Below are 20,831 nucleotides of genomic sequence, written 5' to 3' on the forward strand. Positions count from 1 at the left end.
TATGATTTATTCTGCCTTACAGAAACCTGGTTACAGCAGGATGAATATGTTAGTTTAAATGAGTCAACACCCCCGAGTCACACTAACTGCCAGAACGCTCGTAGCACAAGCCAAGGCGGAGGATTAGCAGCAATCTTCCACTCCAGCTTATTAATTAATCAAAAACCCAGACAGAGCTTTAATTCATTTGAAAGCTTGACTCTTAGTCTTGTCCATCCAAATTGGAAGTCCCAAAAACCAGTTTTATTTATTATTATCTATCGTCCACCTGGTCGTTACTGTGAGTTTCTCTGTGAATTTTCAGACCTTTTGTCTGACTTAGTGCTTAGCTCAGATAAGATAATTATAGTGGGCGATTTTAACATCCACACAGATGGTGAGAATGACAGCCTCAGCACTGCATTTAATCTATTATTAGACTCAATTGGCTTTGCTCAAAATGTAAATGAGTCCACCCACCACTTTATTCATATCTTAGATCTTGTTCTGACTGATGGTATGGAAATTGAAGACTTAAACAGTACTCCCTGAAAACGCCCTTCTGTCTGATCATTCTTAATTACATTTACATTTACTCTGATGGACTACCCAGCAGTGGGGAATACGTTCATTACACTAGAAGTCTTTCAGAAAGCACTGTAACTAGGTTTAAGGATATGATTCCTTCTTTATGTTCTCTAATGCCATATACCAACACAGTGCAGAGTAGCTACCTAAACTCTGTAAGTGAGATAGAGTATCTCGTCAATAGTTTTACATCCTCATTGAAGACAACCTTTGGATGCTGTAGCTCCTCTGAAAAAGAGAGCTTTAAATCAGAAGTGCCTGACTCTGTGGTATAACTCACAAACTCGCAGCTTAAAGCAGATAACCCATAAGTTGGAGAGGAAATGGCATCTCACTAATTTAGAAGATCTTCACTTAGCCTGGAAAAAGAGTCTGTTGCTCTATAAAAAAGCCCTCCGTAAAGCTAGGACATCTTACTACTCATCACTAATTGAAGAAAATAAGAACAACCCCAGGTTTCTTTTCAGCACTGTAGCCAGGCTGACAAAGAGTCAGAGCTCTATTGAGCCGAGTATTCCTTTAACTTTAACTAGTAATGACTTCATGACTTTCTTGCTAATAAAATTTTAACTATTAGAGAAAAAATTAATCATAACCATCCCAAAGACGTATCGTTATCTTTGGCTGCTTTCAGTGATGCCAGTATTTGGTTAGACTCTTTCTCTCCGATTGTTCTGTCTGAGTTATTTTCATTAGTTACTTCCTTTAAACCATCAACATGTCTATTAGACCCCATTCCTACCAGGCTGCTCAAGGAAGCCCCTACCATTAATTAATGCTTCGATCTTAAATATGATCAATCTATCTTTATTAGTTGGCTATGTACCACAGGCTTTTAAGGTGGCAGTGATTAAACCATTACTTAAAAAGCCATCACTTGACCCAGCTATCTTAGCTAATTATAGGCCAATCTCCAACCTTCCTTTTCTCTCAAAAATTCTTGAAAGGGTAGTTGTAAAACAGCTAATGATCATCTGCAGAGGAATGGTCTATTGAAGAGTTTCAGTCAAGTTTTAGAATTCATCATAGTACAGAAACAGCATAGTGAAGGTTACAAATGATCTTCTTATGGCCTCAGACAGTGGACTCATCTCTGTGCTTGTTCTGTTTAGACCTCAGTGTTGCTTTTGATACTGTTGACCATAAAATTTTATTACAGAGATTAGAGCATGCTATAGGTATTAAAGGCACTGCGCTGCGGTGGTTTTGAATCATATTTATCTAATAGATTACAATTGTTCATGTAATGGGGAATCTTCTTCACAGACTAAGGTTAATTATGGAGTTCCACAAGGTTCTGTGCTAGGACCATTTTATTCACTTTATACATGTTTTCCCCTTAGGCAGTATTATTAGACGGCATTGCTTAAATTTTCATTGTTACGCAGATAATACCCAGCTTATTATCCATGAAGCCAGAGGACACACACCAATTAGCTAAACTGCAGGATTGTCTTACAGACATAAAGACATGGATGGCCTCTAATTTCCTGCTTTTAAACTCAGATACAACTGAAGTTATTGTACTTGGCCACACAAATCTTAGAAACATGGTGTCTAACCAGATCCTTACTCTGGATGGCATTACCCTGACCTCTAGTAATACTGTGAGAAATCTTGGAGTCATTTTTGATCAGGAATATGTCATTCAATGCGCATATTAAACAAATATGTAGGACTGCTTTTTTGCATTTGCGCAATATCTCTAAAATTAGAAAGGTCTTGTCTCAGAGTGATGCTGAAAAACTCATTCATGCATTTATTTCCTCTAGGCTGGACTATTGTAATTCATTATTATCAGGTTGTCCTAAAAGTTCCCTGAAAAGCCTTCAGTTAATTCAAAATGCTGCAGCTAAAGTACTGACGGGGACTAGAAAGAGAGAGCATATCTCACCCATATTGGCCTCTCTTTTCATTGGCTTCCTGTTAATTCTAGAATAGAATTTAAAAATTCTTCTTCTTACCTATAAGGTTTTGAATAATCAGGTCCCATATTATCTTAGGACCTAATAGTACATATCACCCCAATAGATCGCTTCGCTCTCAGACTGCATGCTTACTTGTAGTTCCTAGGGTTTGTAAGAGTAGAATGGGAGGCAGAGCCTTCAGCTTTCAGGCTCCTCTCCTGTGGAACCAGCTCCCAATTCGGATCAGGAGACAGACACCCTCTCTACTTTTAAGATTAGGCTTAAAACTTTCCTTTTTGCTAAAGCTTATAGTTAGGGCTGGATCAGGTGACCCTGAACCATCCCTAGTTATGCTGCTATAGACTTAGACTGCTGGGGGGTTCCCATGATGCACTGAGTGTTTCTTTCTGTTTTTGCTCTGTATGCACCACTCTGCATTTAATCATTTTCAATCCTGCTATGAGCTGTATGGCTGGAGGCAGCCTCCGTCTTCTCTGTTTGGCTTCTCTGCTTAAAACGATTGTGTGGCATGTGCTCTCCCACCCCCACACCCACCACATCTGCACTCCAAAAAAACCTGGAAGCGGCACACAGTTCAGAAAATCGGCTGCTGAACAAGACATCCATACGCTAACACACAAAACAGCAAAAACAGTTTTCTTTCAATGTGGGGCCGCCTCTGTAGAGTTACAGGAGAAACCAGAACACTGTGTGCTGTATCAACAATAGACTGTGATATCGCAAAGATGCACTGAGACACATATATAATGTTTCTTTAAATCAATATGATTAGGTGATGAAAAGACACTGAGCCTGCAGCTGGGAAAAAATGGATTTCTATCAAGGATCTATTTCTTTTATTTGCCATATAAACACATTAGCAGAAAGGTCAATAGAAAATTCATGATGGTTTAAACTGTGTCGGAGCATCCATGGTAACACAAGTATTTTATAGATATTAATACATTGCATACAGTGAGGAAAACATGCCAGCAAGCTGGAAAACATTAACAATGTAATAGATCACTAATGAAGAACGATAACCCACTTCACACTTCCACGGGTGTGAGCGGTGGCTGTAGCTTGAGAGAGCTTGTTAAAAACCGTGTTTGTCTTATCGGCGGCAGCTACAGCATATTGTTTACTGCCAGGACAAAACCAATTACTAAAAAGTTAATGTCACAGGCCATTTGTAAGTGGGCTGACTTAATAACGTGGAACACCGTTCAGCGCGGGCGAAGGTGCACAAAAAAACTTGCTGCTCAAAATTTAAGCTCTAAGCTTTCTTCTGTGGCGATTTATATTAATGCTTGTTTAGTTTCTTTGCTGCTTGCTGCTGAAATGACCTTCATCACAACATTCTTCTTGCATTGTTTGAGGTTTATACATATCGCACATAGTTCTGTTTTGAAAAAGTTCATGCAAGTTCCACTTTTTTTCGGTGTATATCTGGCAATGGCAGTATAGCCACATTTCAACACATGCATACTGGGAAAGAATACGAGGTTTTGCGTTTGCTTTTATGTAAATGTGGACGCGTTTGTGATGGACATAAAGTCAGCAGGGTACCCTGTTACAGAGACCAAGCCACAGCAATGGTGGTTCCCACCAGATGGTCCCACCTCACCTCAGCTCTAATCTAATTACTTTGGTTGTAGTACCCTGAACTGCCAACACGACACACATTAACCAGTGAATAGTCAGCATAGCCTGACTATTCACTGACATTAAACCCCAATCTCTGATGATTCGGGTACCCCCGTTACATCACTGTGTGCAGCCTGAGGAAATGCTAACCCTACCCCTAACCTCACCCCGAGCCCTACCCATAGCCAGTGGTGGGCACAGTTCTGATAATCCAATAACCATCGAAGATAATGTTTTCATTATAAGATTATCTTTTCAGATAACTTGAAAACCATTATCGGACTAATTAAACAAAGCTGAACAGCTACAAACACTTCTAAAATTTAAAATCAGTTGAGCACCTACCTGTTAAATGTTTTGTAGCAGATGTGTAGTTCTACCCTCTGCAAACAGATGAGAGCTGTTTCTAGAAGAAACCACTCTATCATCTGCAGGCAAAGCAGAACTGGCCACCAAAAAAAAAAAAAAACTAATTTCTTTTAACCTCATACTAATACATGGACAATATCACCCAAGTCATCCAGAGGCATACATTTTTAACTTATGGTTCAAATTTTAACCAAACTAATTTTGGACAAGTTATTTAAATTAATGTCACGTCTGAAGTTTTTTAAAGTGAAAATATCAGATATATGTTTTAGTTTTAAAGTAATGCACTAATTTTAAGGTTTCAGTGTGGGACATGCTGTGTCCAGGTGCATTATGGGTAATCTCAGTACGTTCACGACATGAGAAATTAATTTGAGAAACTACTGATCAGGCTCCACAGACAACAGCATTAAACTCTAGTGCCTAAAATTCTCATCAATATATTCTCTGGATTTACAGACGTTGTTATTGGTTTTGCATTTAAATTACACACATCTTAAATGTCGCAGACACAGTTTATCTGGAATTTTGTTTTGGCAAGTTTTCAAGGTCTCTACTGCCATCTACTGGGCAGTAGTGTTCATGGCAGTATTGCCCTGAAGCTGGGCTGATATTTTCAATCACATGTACTCGGTTCCAGCTCAAACTGTACCATAGAACCGCACGGTGTAAAAAAAAACCGAGTGGACGATTTATGTTCTCACACACATTGTACGTTCAAAAACCACACGTCGGTCTCATGTTTCCAGAAGCAAAACATAACAGAAGCTTTTTTCAAACTTAACTTACAAAAAACTCTTGATGGGAGACATCAAAGTAAAAAACAGCAACAAATAAAAATTACAAAGACAGGTCTGCGGTGTTTGCACAGGCACAGTGCGAGAGGTTGGATGCTTGTAATGCTTCAGCAGCAGGATACCCTCATGACAGCTGACCAGAAGATCAAACAGGTTCGATTTTCATCTGACCATAGCGATTGCCGATCAGGAGGTGGTCAGGAGATGTTAACCTGATTAACCTGAAACTCTGTGCGATCAAAAAAAAATCACGCACAAAATGAAAAATCAGCTGAAAAAGGGCGAAAACTCTCGCTGGCACCAGTAGATCATGGCAGTGTTCTATTTATTTTTGACACCCGTTATATCAGACTTGATCTAATTACACTGGGCTTTTTTTTTTTTTTTTTGAAAAAGCTTTTTTTTACAAATAAAAATGGTATATTTTACAAAAGCACGTTTATCTGTAAACACCAACACACGACACACCTCACATTAACATGTTTGTTTACATAGAATGAATGAGTCAACAAATCAGTGTTAGCGGAGGCACATTTTACCCAGAATGTCATCTGTCTGTGTTTGTTACAGAACTTCAGAATTAGTGCATTATTCACATTAAAAGATATATGTTATATCTTAACTTTGCACAAATGACAGAATTTACATTAATGCGTTATTCTATCAGTATTCATTTTATTTAAACCAAACCATAGTCAGCATTGGTTTATTTTCCAAGACCTCCACCTGACGGCAGCATTGTGACTGAGTAGAGAGTTGAGCTTTGTGGCTCCTCTCAGTTGCGTTTGTGCTGGAAGCCATGTAGTAAACTGGAGCTTCCAGCAGGGGGCAGGACGCTCAAAGACAGAAGTGCTGACTCATTGTTTGGGTCTGTCATCGCTTTTGATGCTTCCAGAAGCGATCGTGGTGTTAAAACTCAAAATCAGCTTGTTAGTAGTTGCAAGTGTACCGGAGGCAATACTGAAATTTATCAGTTATCTGTAACTTCCGATACATTTTTGGGTGGTTTATCATTTTATCTTTATCAAAGATAACTTTTCAGTTATCTGATTATTTGTTATCAAAGTTAATTTTTGGTTATTTGTGCCCACCACTGCCCATAGCCTTAACCATGACCATAACCATAACCAAATCATAGATGAATGTTCCCCAATAACTTGGAAGTGAGGCAGATAGTATACAAATAATGATGTTTATGAGTTCAGTGGTACAAATATTTCATGAGGTGAAAGCTGGAACATACCATTCAATGAGGCAAAGCCAAGTTGAATGGTTTGTTCCAGCTTTCAGCAAATTAAATATTCGTTCCATTGAAAGAATGTAAAAACATTCATTATTTGTTTATATAACGGCTAAAATAGATCCTTGTCATTTGATATTTTATTAATTTATGAATGACAGAAAAGGGGCTTACATTTTGGTGTTCCACTGCTACTTAAGTCCAAATTGTGATGTGTAAAAATTAGTCCAGCTTTTCATTCTTTCTTCCTACTAACAGCCTCCAGGCAGCACAGTGGATTTGTTTAGTGTGAGCGTCCACGTGCGCGAGCGCGTTGTGTGTGTGTACACACTCACATGCATATGTGGGTGCGTGAGCGTGTGTGTGCACGAGCGTGTGTGCGCGTCCAAATGTGTGTGCGAGCACGTGTGTGCTCTCACACACCCACACAAGGCACACGCACTCATGCGTAGAAGTGGAGCAATCTGTCACTGGAGTGGACAGTTAAATAGTGCAACACTCAATCCAATGCAGGAAATAAGTGTGCATGTGAAACTGGAAGCCTGAGTGCACTTGAAACAGGAAGAAATCTTGAAGGAAAACAAGGACCAAACGTATGACAATAAAATCACCACAGAGGAGAATTTACGAGGAGAAAAGGTAAACACAGAGAATATATAACATGCAAGATAAATATAAAAACAAACCTGACAAGAGCAGAACAACCCCTTCACCAGAGGCATGATCAAAAACTTGAAGCATGAGGGCTGCATTTTGACTGAGCTGAAGCGTTACAATAATCGAACCTGTTTGAGATGAATGCACAAACCACTTTGAGACATACCTTCTGATTTGATTTTTTGAGATCAACACCAATGATAAGATCAAGGTTTCTAATTTGTTAATTGCATTTCAGACAGTGATTTGAGATGTGAAGGGATTTTGTGTCTCTGATTTTTAAGACTGATGACCACTATGATGGATCAAGGAAATGTATGAAGGGCTGATACTAATTTTGGATGTCAGTTTGTGTTTGTTTTTGTTGAACAAAAGTCCTTTTCCCATAAGCAAAATTAGTTCTTTGTCAACTGATATCTGGCAAGTCCATCAAAAAGTTTTGTGCACGCTCAAAACTTTAAGGGGATATCAGGAGAGAGGTTTCCCACTGCCTGCACATTTTTTTTATTATTTTGTCTTTATTATTTACTTTACAATTCTCATGAGTTTATATCCTGCGGCTCTCCCATCCCTCAGGCAGGGCTTCTGATTGGCCAAAAGTCCGGCACAGGGTATGAATTCTGCATGAGCAGAGAGAGGACAGATCCTGACACAGCAGCATGCAGGGTGTTGTCTGACCAGTTGTCTGACCTGGAACAGGTCAGAAAAGGCTGGTGCGGCTTGTGTGTGGTTGTGTGTGGTTTTTAATCTTTTATTCTTTAGGTGAGGAGCCGCCACAGAGCTGTTTGATGTCCTTGCTGTGAGAACAGTGCATGAACACTGAGGAAATATGATGTCATGCTTTAAGACCATGTCAAATCCCACTCAAATCCAGCTTTCCTCAGTGTGTATATGTCTTGAAGCGGTGAAAACCATGTACAGTGAGGAAAATAAGTATTTGAACACCCTGCGATTTTGCAAGTTCTCCCACTTAGAAATCATGGAGGGGTCTGAAATTTTCATCTTAGGTGCATATCCACTGTGAGAGACATAATCTAAAAAAAAAAAAATCAGAAAATCACAATGTATGATTTTTTTAATAATGTATTTGTTAATTGCACCTGTTTGAACTTGTTACCTGTATAAAAGACACTTGTTCACACACTCAATCAATCACACTCCAACCTGTCCACCATAGCAAGACCAAAGAGCTGTCTAAGGACACCAGGGACAAAACTGTAGACCTGCACAAGGCTGGGATGTACTACAGGACAACAGGCAAGCAGCTTGGTCGAAGACAACAACTGTTATGATTATTTATTAGAAAGTGGAAGAAACACAAGATGACTGTCAATCTCCCTCGGTCTAGGATTCCATGCAAGATCTCACTTTGTGGGGTAAGGATGATTCTGAGAAATCTCAGAACTACACAGGAGGACCTGGTTAATGACCTGAAGAGAGCTGGGACCACAGTCACAAAGATTACATTAGTAACACATGATGCTGTCATGGTTTAAAATCCTGCAGGGCAGTATAGTAGGATAGTTTATGGTTCTGTTCTTAAGCTTCACTCTGACCAAGTCAACACAATCTTCAAATTTTAAGATCCTCGCGTCACTATGTGATAATAATGCAATGGCTCTACCTAACTTATGAACGAGGGGAATTTGTTTATTATTTATTATTTGTTTTTTGAGAGTAGCAAAATTTCTTCTTGACGGTGCACAGAACAACAGGGCATGGATGTAATGGTAATTTTGAGTATTGAATTATGTCTTTGAACTGTTCTTTGGTCAGGGTGGAGTTATTGTGTTGCATTGTACATTTCATTAATGACTTAAAAAACAATAACTGGGTGCAAAAGTTTGAATTTATTTTCGATCTTAACTAATCCACACAACATCAAAATTATACATACAGGCTCACATATATACACACATTCCACTTAAATCTTCTAATAAGTCATGCTGAAGGTTCTACAATGTATTTTAACATGACAAGGCAAAGGCCTATTTACTCCTCATTAGTGATCATGATTGACTACAACGGGGATGTGTTTGACAGCACTCGTTGGACTGACTAATATTCAGTACAATGGGAAAGTCCAAGGAACTTAGTGAATACCTAAGAAGGAGAATTATTGAATTGCACAAGTTGGGAAGATCTCTTCTGGCCATTTCTAATAAACAATTGCAGATTCCAAGATTATCAGTTCAAACAACTGTATGTAAGTACAAGTTAGTTGTATTTGAGATAAACTTTATTGATCTCACAGTGGAGAAATGTGCCACCACTTTGCCAAGGTCTGGAACGAGACTTAAACTGACCCCTAAGGTGAGACTCAACGTGTGTGGATGTTCAGGACCAACCCAGGAACCACCAAGGCTCAGGCCTGCCATGAACTGAAAATGCCTGGACCACAAGCATCACTGTCCACAGTGAAGTGACTTTTCCATTGCCAAGACCCTGTTCCAAAATTGACACCTTCAAGCTTGACTGAAACTTGCAGCTGCCCACCATGGACAAGCCAAATGCCTTCTGGAGAAATGCTTTACGGCCAGACAAGACAAAGTTTGAGCTATTTGGCGACAATAACAAGAGGTATCCTTGGAGGAGTAAAGTTGAGACTTTCAAACATAACAACAATGTACTGTCAAGCATGGAAGTGGGAGCATCATGCTCTGGCACTGTTTTGCTGCCTGTGGTACAGGTGCATTGCGTGTGGCCACTGCAGCCTGGCGCATAGGTAAAAGATGTTTTATGTATTTTCACATGAGGAGAGCAGACAGAGACACAGGTCTCACAGAGGAAATTTGTAAGTTCATGGCCATCAAAACATGATAAATGTTCCCCAGCCGGGATGTCCAGGAGCAGAGATCTCAACAGCGCCCAGACCAACGTGTCACTCTGTTTCTGTGTAATGTGGTCATTCATTTTAGTTATTTGTCATGTAATTGCATATGTAGGTATTGTCATAATTATTTATGTACCTGTATACCCGAGTCGGCTTCAATTGTGTTATGTGTGAAGGGGCCCTTAGTGGTGGTGTATGTATATACGAGATCTATTAGAAAAGTATCCGACCTTATTATTTTTTCAAAAACCATATGGATTTGAATCACGTGTGATTGCGTCAGACAAGCTTGAACCCTCGTGCGCATGTGTGAGTTTTTCCACGCCTGTCGGTTGCGTCATTCGCCTGTGAGCAGGCTTTTTTGGGCTTTTTTTTCCATCAGAATTTTTTCAGAAACTGTTAGAGACTGGCAGCTGGAAACCATTAGAAAAATTTATCTGGCTTTCAGTGAAAATGTTACGGACTTGGTAGAGAATAAGGAGTGTTACTGTCGCTTTAAGGACGGCCCCCAGCGGCTGTGGGGCGCGCCGCGCTCCGAAGCCGCCATCGACAGGCAGAGCGACCGTTTCATTTCTAAACGGATGGCTGTCTGGATCCGTGACTATCGTGTGCCATTTCTCTGGTTATCACAAGAGCTGGACATCAACCATTTTCTGGCAGATTTCACTTTTAACAAGAGATTTTGTCATGATGTCACGATGGATTCACTACTGGAGCGAGACAAAACCACCTCCATTTTGGTCTCACAGGACGGCTTTAAGATGGCGTTCAGACAGCTGTCGGTGGTTTTTCCATCGAGTGATTATCCGAGAAATTGTGGATGTGCCTGGACATGCCAGAACATGTCCCGTGAGGCTTCATCACGGCGTTGCTGTGCGCCATGCGGCACTGTCGCGACGCGCGGAATTCCTCCGCACATCTGTCTCAATGTGCCGAAAAAGTGCTGATGTCCACGTCTTTTCACAATTCCTGTGCTAGTCAGACAATGTCCCGGATAAAACATAGCGTCCAGTTTGGAAATGAACGGCAGATTCCACTGTTACAGGAGTTTTTGTCATGGAAAGAGGAGCAGAGGCTTCACGCATTGCGGCGGTGCCGCATGGCGCACAGCAACGCCGTGATGAAGCCTCACGGGACATGTTCTGGCATGTCCAGGCACATCGACAATTTCTCGGATAATCATTCGATGGAAAAACCACCGACAGCTGTCTGAACGCCATCTCAAAGCCGTCCTGTGAGACCAAAACGGAGGTGGTTTTGCCTCGCTCCAGTAGCGAATCCATTGTGATGAGCGAAGCCTCCGCTCGGCTTTCCATGACAAAATCGCTTGTTAAAAGTGAAATCTGCCGGAAAATGGTTGATGTCCAGCTCTTGTGTTAGGAGTTACCAGTAGACTGACCTCTACTGGTGGTTGGCTCTCACTACGGTATTGTATCACTTCCTGTTCCGGAGCACAGCGGTGTTTTGCTGTATCTGTTAGCTGTTTAATCTGCGCAGTTAGATTAATCTAGATAACTAGATAATTTGTTTCATAGTGTAATCTTCACGTGCCTTAACTAAAGCACTTCCTCTGCTGAATCACCTCTAAATTATTTACACATTATTCACTTTGTGTGTTTTTAGGAATCCGCTAGCTTAGCGCAGCTACTAGCTCTTAGCCGGTTTAGCATGGTGGCTTCTCCTGTCTCTCCTGCACTTTTCTGCTCTGGGTGTGAAATGTTTAGTTATTCCTCGGCCTCCTTTAGCAGTAATGGTACTTGTAATAAGTGTAGCTTATTCGTAGCTTTGGAGGCCAGGCTGGGCGAATTGGAGACTCGGCTCCGCACCGTGGAAAATTCTACAGCTAGCCAGGCCCCTGTAGTCGGTGCGGACCAAGGTAGCTTAGCCGCCGTTAGGTCCCTTCCAGCAGATCCCGAGCAGCCGGGAAAGCAGGCCGACTGGGTGACTGTGAGGAGGAACACAAGCCCCGTGTACACCGCCAACCCGTTCACATTTCTAACCATTTTTCCCCACTCGGCGACACACCCACCGAGGATCAAACTCTGGTTATTGGCGACTCCGTTTGGAGAAATGTGAAGTTAGCGACACCAGCAACCATAGTCAATTGTCTTCCGGGGGCCAGAGCTGGTGACAGTGAAGGAAATTTGAAACTGCTGGCTAAGGCTAAGCGTAAATTTGGTAAGATTGTAATTCACGTCGGCAGTAATGACACCCGGTTACGCCAATCGGAGGTCACTAAAATTAACAATGAATCGGTGTGTAACTTTGCAAAAACAATATCGGACTCTGTAGTTTTCTCTGGGCCCCTCCCCAATCAGACCTGTTTAGCCGCATGTTCTCCCTGAATTGCTGGCTGTCTGAGTGGTGTCCAAAAAATGAGGTGGGCTTCATAGATAATTGGCAAAGCTTCTGGGGAAAACCTGGTCTTGTTGGGAGAGACGGCATCCATCCCACTTTGGATGGAGCAGCTCTCATTTCTAGAAATCTGGCCAATTTTCTTAAATCCTCCAAACCGTGACTATCCAGGGTTGGGACCAGGAAGCAGAGTTGTAGTCTTACACACCTCTCTGCAGCTTCTCTCCCCCTGCCATCCCCTCATTACCCCATCCCCGTAGAGATGGTGCCTGCTCCCAGACCACCAATAACCAGTAAAAATCTATTTAAGCATAAAAAAAAAATAATAATAATAATACTATTGCACCTTCAACTGCACCACAGACTAAAACAGTTAAATCTGGTCTATTAAACATTAGGTCTCTCTCTTCTAAGTCCCTGTTAGTAAATGATATAATAATTGATCAACATATTGATTTATTCTGCCTTACAGAAACCTGGTTACAGCAGGATGAATATGTTAGTTTAAATGAGTCAACACCCCCGAGTCACACTAACTGCCAGAACGCTCGTAGCACAAGCCAAGGCGGAGGATTAGCAGCAATCTTCCACTCCAGCTTATTAATTAATCAAAAACCCAGACAGAGCTTTAATTCATTTGAAAGCTTGACTCTTAGTCTTGTCCATCCAAATTGGAAGTCCCAAAAACCAGTTTTATTTATTATTATCTATCGTCCACCTGGTCGTTACTGTGAGTTTCTCTGTGAATTTTCAGACCTTTTGTCTGACTTAGTGCTTAGCTCAGATAAGATAATTATAGTGGGCGATTTTAACATCCACACAGATGGTGAGAATGACAGCCTCAGCACTGCATTTAATCTATTATTAGACTCAATTGGCTTTGCTCAAAATGTAAATGAGTCCACCCACCACTTTATTCATATCTTAGATCTTGTTCTGACTGATGGTATGGAAATTGAAGACTTAACAGTACTCCCTGAAAACGCCCTTCTGTCTGATCATTTCTTAATTACATTTACATTTACTCTGATGGACTACCCAGCAGTGGGGAATACGTTTCATTACACTAGAAGTCTTTCAGAAAGCACTGTAACTAGGTTTAAGGATATGATTCCTTCTTTATGTTCTCTAATGCCATATACCAACACAGTGCAGAGTAGCTACCTAAACTCTGTAAGTGAGATAGAGTATCTCGTCAATAGTTTTACATCCTCATTGAAGACAACTTTGGATGCTGTAGCTCCTCTGAAAAAGAGAGCTTTAAATCAGAAGTGCCTGACTCTGTGGTATAACTCACAAACTCGCAGCTTAAAGCAGATAACCCATAAGTTGGAGAGGAAATGGCATCTCACTAATTTAGAAGATCTTCACTTAGCCTGGAAAAAGAGTCTGTTGCTCTATAAAAAAGCCCTCCGTAAAGCTAGGACATCTTACTACTCATCACTAATTGAAGAAAATAAGAACAACCCCAGGTTTCTTTTCAGCACTGTAGCCAGGCTGACAAAGAGTCAGAGCTCTATTGAGCCGAGTATTCCTTTAACTTTAACTAGTAATGACTTCATGACTTTCTTTGCTAATAAAATTTTAACTATTAGAGAAAAAATTAATCATAACCATCCCAAAGACGTATCGTTATCTTTGGCTGCTTTCAGTGATGCCAGTATTTGGTTAGACTCTTTCTCTCCGATTGTTCTGTCTGAGTTATTTTCATTAGTTACTTCCTTTAAACCATCAACATGTCTATTAGACCCCATTCCTACCAGGCTGCTCAAGGAAGCCCTACCATTAATTAATGCTTCGATCTTAAATATGATCAATCTATCTTTATTAGTTGGCTATGTACCACAGGCTTTTAAGGTGGCAGTGATTAAACCATTACTTAAAAAGCCATCACTTGACCCAGCTATCTTAGCTAATTATAGGCCAATCTCCAACCTTCCTTTTCTCTCAAAAATTCTTGAAAGGGTAGTTGTAAAACAGCTAACTGATCATCTGCAGAGGAATGGTCTATTTGAAGAGTTTCAGTCAAGTTTTAGAATTCATCATAGTACAGAAACAGCATTAGTGAAGGTTACAAATGATCTTCTTATGGCCTCAGACAGTGGACTCATCTCTGTGCTTGTTCTGTTTAGACCTCAGTGTTGCTTTTGATACTGTTGACCATAAAATTTTATTACAGAGATTAGAGCATGCTATAGGTATTAAAGGCACTGCGCTGCGGTGGTTTGAATCATATTTATCTAATAGATTACAATTTGTTCATGTAAATGGGGAATCTTCTTCACAGACTAAGGTTAATTATGGAGTTCCACAAGGTTCTGTGCTAGGACCAATTTTATTCACTTTATACATGTTTCCCTTAGGCAGTATTATTAGACGGCATTGCTTAAATTTTCATTGTTACGCAGATAATACCCAGCTTTATCTATCCATGAAGCCAGAGGACACACACCAATTAGCTAAACTGCAGGATTGTCTTACAGACATAAAGACATGGATGGCCTCTAATTTCCTGCTTTTAAACTCAGATAAAACTGAAGTTATTGTACTTGGCCACACAAATCTTAGAAACATGGTGTCTAACCAGATCCTTACTCTGGATGGCATTACCCTGACCTCTAGTAATACTGTGAGAAATCTTGGAGTCATTTTTGATCAGGATATGTCATTCAATGCGCATATTAAACAAATATGTAGGACTGCTTTTTTGCATTTGCGCAATATCTCTAAAATTAGAAAGGTCTTGTCTCAGAGTGATGCTGAAAAACTAATTCATGCATTTATTTCCTCTAGGCTGGACTATTGTAATTCATTATTATCAGGTTGTCCTAAAAGTTCCCTGAAAAGCCTTCAGTTAATTCAAAATGCTGCAGCTAAAGTACTGACGGGGACTAGAAAGAGAGAGCATATCTCACCCATATTGGCCTCTCTTCATTGGCTTCCTGTTAATTCTAGAATAGAATTTAAAATTCTTCTTCTTACTTATAAGGTTTTGAATAATCAGGTCCCATCTTATCTTAGGGACCTCATAGTACCATATCACCCCAATAGATCGCTTCACTCTCAGACTGCATGCTTACTTGTAGTTCCTAGGGTTTGTAAGAGTAGAATGGGAGGCAGAGCCTTCAGCTTTCAGGCTCCTCTCCTGTGGAACCAGCTCCCAATTCGGATCAGGGAGACAGACACCCTCTCTACTTTTAAGATTAGGCTTAAAACTTTCCTTTTTGCTAAAGCTTATAGTTAGGGCTGGATCAGGTGACCCTGAACCATCCCTTAGTTATGCTGCTATAGACTTAGACTGCTGGGGGGTTCCCATGATGCACTGAGTGTTTCTTTCTGTTTTTGCTCTGTATGCACCACTCTGCATTTAATCATTAGTGATTGATCTCTGCTCCCCTCCACAGCATGTCTTTTTCCTGATTCTCTCCCTCAGCCCCAACCAGTCCCAGCAGAAGACTGCCCCTCCCTGAGCCTGGTTCTGCTGGAGGTTTCTTCCTGTTAAAAGGGAGTTTTTCCTTCCCACTGTCGCCAAGTGCTTGCTCACAGGGGGTCGTTTTGACCGTTGAGGTTTTTCCGTAATTATTGTATGGCCTTGCCTTACAATATAAGGCGCCTTGGAGCAACTGCTTGTTATGATTTGGCACTCTATAAATAAAACTGATTTGATTTGATTTGATTTGTGATAACCAGAGAAATGGCACACGATGGTCACGGATCCAGACAGCCATCCGTTTAGAAATGAAATGGTCGTTCAGCCTGTCGATGGCGGCTTCGGAGCGCGGCGTGCCCCACAGCCGCTGGGGGCCGTCCTTAAAGCTGTAGTAACAGTCCTTATTCTCTGTGAAGCCCGTAACATTTTCACCGAAAGCCAGATACATTTTTCTAATGGTTTCCAGCTGCCAGTCTCTAACAGTTTCTGAAAAAATTCTGATGGAAAAAAAGCCCAAATCATTCCGCCATTTCCTGACAATGAAAATCCGACGAGGGGGCTGGACCACTCCCCACTCAAAGCCTGCTCACAGGCGATTGACGCAACCGACAGGCATTGAAAAACACGCATGCACACAAGGGTTCAAGCTTGTGTGACGCAATCACACGTGATTCAAATCCATATGGTTTCTGAAAAAAGTAATAAGGTCGGATACTTTTCTAATAGACCTCGTACAGTATTTGCACCTGTATGCATTATTTTGACCTTGTGTAGATGAGAGAAGATCAAAACAAATACAAACTTTTGCAACCAATTCTTGTTTTTTAAAGAGTTATGAATGATGTATGCTGTGTAATCAATCCACCCTGACAAAGGAACAGTTCAAAGACATAAAGCCCAAAATGACCATGACATTCAAGCCCCTGATAAGTGGATATAAATGCACAACCACAACCACAACTCTATCTGTGTGGTAGTTTTGTTTAGAGAATGTTCACTTCAAAATCGGAGGAAGAAAAAACTAAGGAGACAGCTGAGGGGAGCTTCCAAGATGATAACTCTGAAGGAGATGCAGTACAGGCTTGTGTGGCTGTGAGTGTACAAAATGGCCAGAGTGCAACCGCTGTCTGTTCCACTCTGAAGTTGCAGCTGGAGAAACAACAAAGAAGGACTCTGCTCGAAAGAAGACTTGAAATTTCATCTACAGTTTGCCAGGAGGCAAGTGGGCGCATCAGTCCTAGATTATACCTGCTGTTCTTTTAAAACATTTTCCCCCCACTTTAGCATTAATGATCATTGCAAATGCCGACTCCTAATAAATTCCAGATATAAGACAGTGGAGGCTGATTTGATTGGGGCCTGGCGAGTGGCCATCTCTCTAATGTGATCAGCACAGAGACATGCCACCTATGAACACACCATAAAAGCTTTTACCCACCCTTTTTTTTCTTTCTTGTCAGGTCCATTAGAAGAATGAATGGTTCATTTTAAGGTCGACTCGACTGTAACCATCACGCTACATTCTATGAACACACCAAGCATGAGTCAAGCTCCGGAGCACAACACTTCATTCCCGGCTTCCAGATGAAAGACCAGCAAGGTTCCTCAAAGAGCCCCTGTCATCTGTAATCACTGAGGTATTGTGCAGACAGCCAGGAAATTTGTGAGATTTTATGCATAGTCAGTTCTGATGATCATCCTCCCTATTGTGGCTGTCCGTGGTACTGAAATGACAGTGTCATTATTGTGTCTTTGAGCACAGTGGCAGCCTCATTCCCCCTGGCCTGATGAAATGGGACCTTTAAGAAAGGTTCTGCAATGGCAGTAATGACTCTCTCTCTCTCTCTCTCTCTCTCTCTCTCTCTCTCTCTCTCTCTCTCTCTCTCTCTCTCTCTCTCTCTCTCTCTCTCTCTCTCTCTCATGTTTTTTTTTTCCTCTGACAGTTCTAAAAGGCATCAAACCTGTTTGACAGCAAAACTAAAAACATAAAGGTCTTGCGTTTTATTTCCAAGAGCTCTCTAATATCAAATGACAAAATGATCACAAAAATACCTGCAGACCTGAGATGCAGATGAAAGCTAACAACAAACACAAGATGGACTTTACTGGATTTTAGGATTTGAATGTTAAACTGGAAAAAAGTGCATTCTCTTCAAACTTTGTGTGATTCCATATTGCTGCATACCAACCTGGAAGGCACATGAGTACCACATCATTCTCCATCCTCATGTGGGTCAATGTTTGTACTAGTCTTGTAGTAATTGAGTCCGGTCTTGGTCTCGAGACCACTTTTTTAATTAATCGGTCTCATCTTGTAATTGAAAGCAATTCTACTTGATCTTAACTCTGTCTCAGACTGCAATAAATATACACATTAATTAAACATTTTCAGAATTATGACTCTGAGCATTGGCAAATCATGGATAGCCAGGTATTGTTTATGCTGGTGTCTGTGTGTGTGTGTGTGTGTGTGTGTGTGTGTGTGTGTGTGTGTGTGTGTGTGTGTGTGTGTGTGTGTGTGTGTGTGTGTGTGTGTGGTGTGTGTGTGTGTGTGTGTGTGTGTGTGTGTGTGTGTGTGTGTGTGTGTGTGTGTGTGAATAAGACAACTCAAAAGTGGTTGAACAGATTTCATTCAGATTTGGTGGTAATATTATCTACTAGATGTCTTGAGGCGATTCGATTTTGGAGTAGTTTGGTCCAGAAGCATGACCCAGAAGGCACTTTTTTTTTTGGTGTATTTGAACAACCAAGACGCCTCAGTGGATATTGTGCCCTTGTTCTGTGGAATGATCTCCCTGTGTCAATAAAACAGTCAGATTCTGTAGAGACTTTCAAGTCCAGACTTAAGATGCACTTATTTTCCCTTTCCTATGGCTAGTGGCATAGTATGTTACTATGCTTTTTACCCTTTTAAATTCATTTTATTAGTAAATGGAGCAGGCCGCTGCCTCAACTTTATCTAAATTCTGGGTGTTTTAGTGAAACTTAGGGCTAGTGGCCGGCGATTTTTTTTTGTTTTTCTTGTTGCTTATTGCTGACAAATTATACTGTGTTTGCTGTCTTTCCGATGCCCAATTCTGTTTTTTCTCCCTGTTTAAGGTGCGGCTCCATCCAGAGATGGGAGTGGTGTCTACTTCTGCAACCCTCCCATTCTGTGCACCGGCAGTATTTCCTATATGTTCATTTTGTAAATTGTTTTGTAAATGTGTCTGTAGCATGGCCCAAGCAGAGGGTTATCCATTTGAGTCTGGTCTGCTTGGTCCAACCTCAAGCAGACCCATTTGAGTCTGGTCTGCATGAGGTTTCTTCCTCAAATTATCAGAGGAAGATTTTCCTTACCACTGTCACCTGTGTGCTTGCTCTGGGGTTTGGTAAGGTTAGACCTTACTTGTTTGAAGAGCCTTGAAGCAACTTTGTTGTGATTTGATGCTATATAAATGAAAATAAACAAATGAAGAAAGTTTTTAAGGTGAGTGTTGAGTGAAGCATTTTAGATACATTATGTATTTTAGATACACTGTCTGGCGTTAACAGTAGTTGTGGCACCAAAACTATCTGGATTACTAGAAAAGACAGACCCGTGAGTTGCAGATTGGTAACAGTATCCAGATTAGCCTTAATTTTCATAACATATTTTACTCATATACCTGACTAAAATGTCAATTAGTTTTAATCTTAATTTAGTCATCTGAATTGTTTTAATTTTAGTCTTGTTTTAGTCAAGTAAATATCATAAGAATATAAAGATAATAGATATTTATTGATATAAGATATGTATAATCTGTTTTCAAGGGTGGTAATAAATTAAGCAATGAGTTGGAATGGCGTGTCAGTCTAGAATGTTTTTAGAACCTTAGACCTCAACAATTTTTAGAAGAGGAACTCAACCTTTTTATTTCCTGTTAATTATGTATTTTTTTATGTTAATTTACTGTCTTAATGTATTGATAAATTGTTTAAGTTACCATATATATGTTATTATTATAATAATATATAATATAATATAATATATGTAATAATTCTTCTTCTTATTATTGTTATTATTTTATTATTACTTCTATTTTGTCACCACAATGGAAATAACTGTTTTCACTTTCTTGTGTCATCCATGTATTTTTAATGAATTTACAATTATATGCAATTACACTGAACTTACTTAATACAATTGTGCAACTAACTAAATAAAATAATGCTTTTAATATAAGGATGATTTACTGCCCCCTGCTTGAATGAAGTGTGAGTCCAAAATGTAATTAGCAACAATAGTTCATATCCGTAGCTTCTCCAAACGTTTTTCTCCAATCAGTGTTCTGTTTTGGCGGTGTTCAGCCTTGACCCAAAATACATAAGCAAGCACGTCAAACAGCAAATGTGAGCTGTGGTCTGTTTGTCCATGATGGAAGCTGCACGCATGAATGCACAACTGCTGAAAAGAGATGCTTTTAATTCAACAAAAAAGACAGTGGCTAATGACATTAAAACCACTAAACATTTCACTCATGGTTCCAACATGAGACTTAACTCACTCGTGGTAAGAGAAACAGAACACTTGTCTAAACTGATTAAACCAATAGAACTACAAAACACCATAAATCTATAACACTAACAAAGCTGTTAAACTAACATGAACCACATTGACAGCATTTAAACCTCAAAATCCTGAACTCCCATGGTGCATTGCAGCACAATTCCCATTGTTTACTAGTTTGCTAAAACTGGAAATTTCTACAATAATATTTGTTCTATCAACTTTCCGTTTTTGCAGCATTCATCCTTGACCCAGAATACATAAGTATACCAAACGGCAAATGTCAGCCCTCCCTGGTTTTTGCGTGATCAAAGCTATACACATGCACACACAGAGGACGCTTGGCTATTATAATATAGTTTCCAAGATAATGTTACAAATAACATTTGTATGACTTCTGTTTTTCATACACTTTGGGAGCTTGCATTTAGAAACCCTGTGTTACAAAAAAAAATGAGATTTAACAAAAACAAACAAAATGCACACATTGTTTTTTTTCCA

The sequence above is a fragment of the Thalassophryne amazonica genome, chromosome 19 (genome assembly GCF_902500255.1).
Source record: "Thalassophryne amazonica chromosome 19, fThaAma1.1, whole genome shotgun sequence".
NCBI lineage: Eukaryota > Metazoa > Chordata > Actinopteri > Batrachoidiformes > Batrachoididae > Thalassophryne > Thalassophryne amazonica.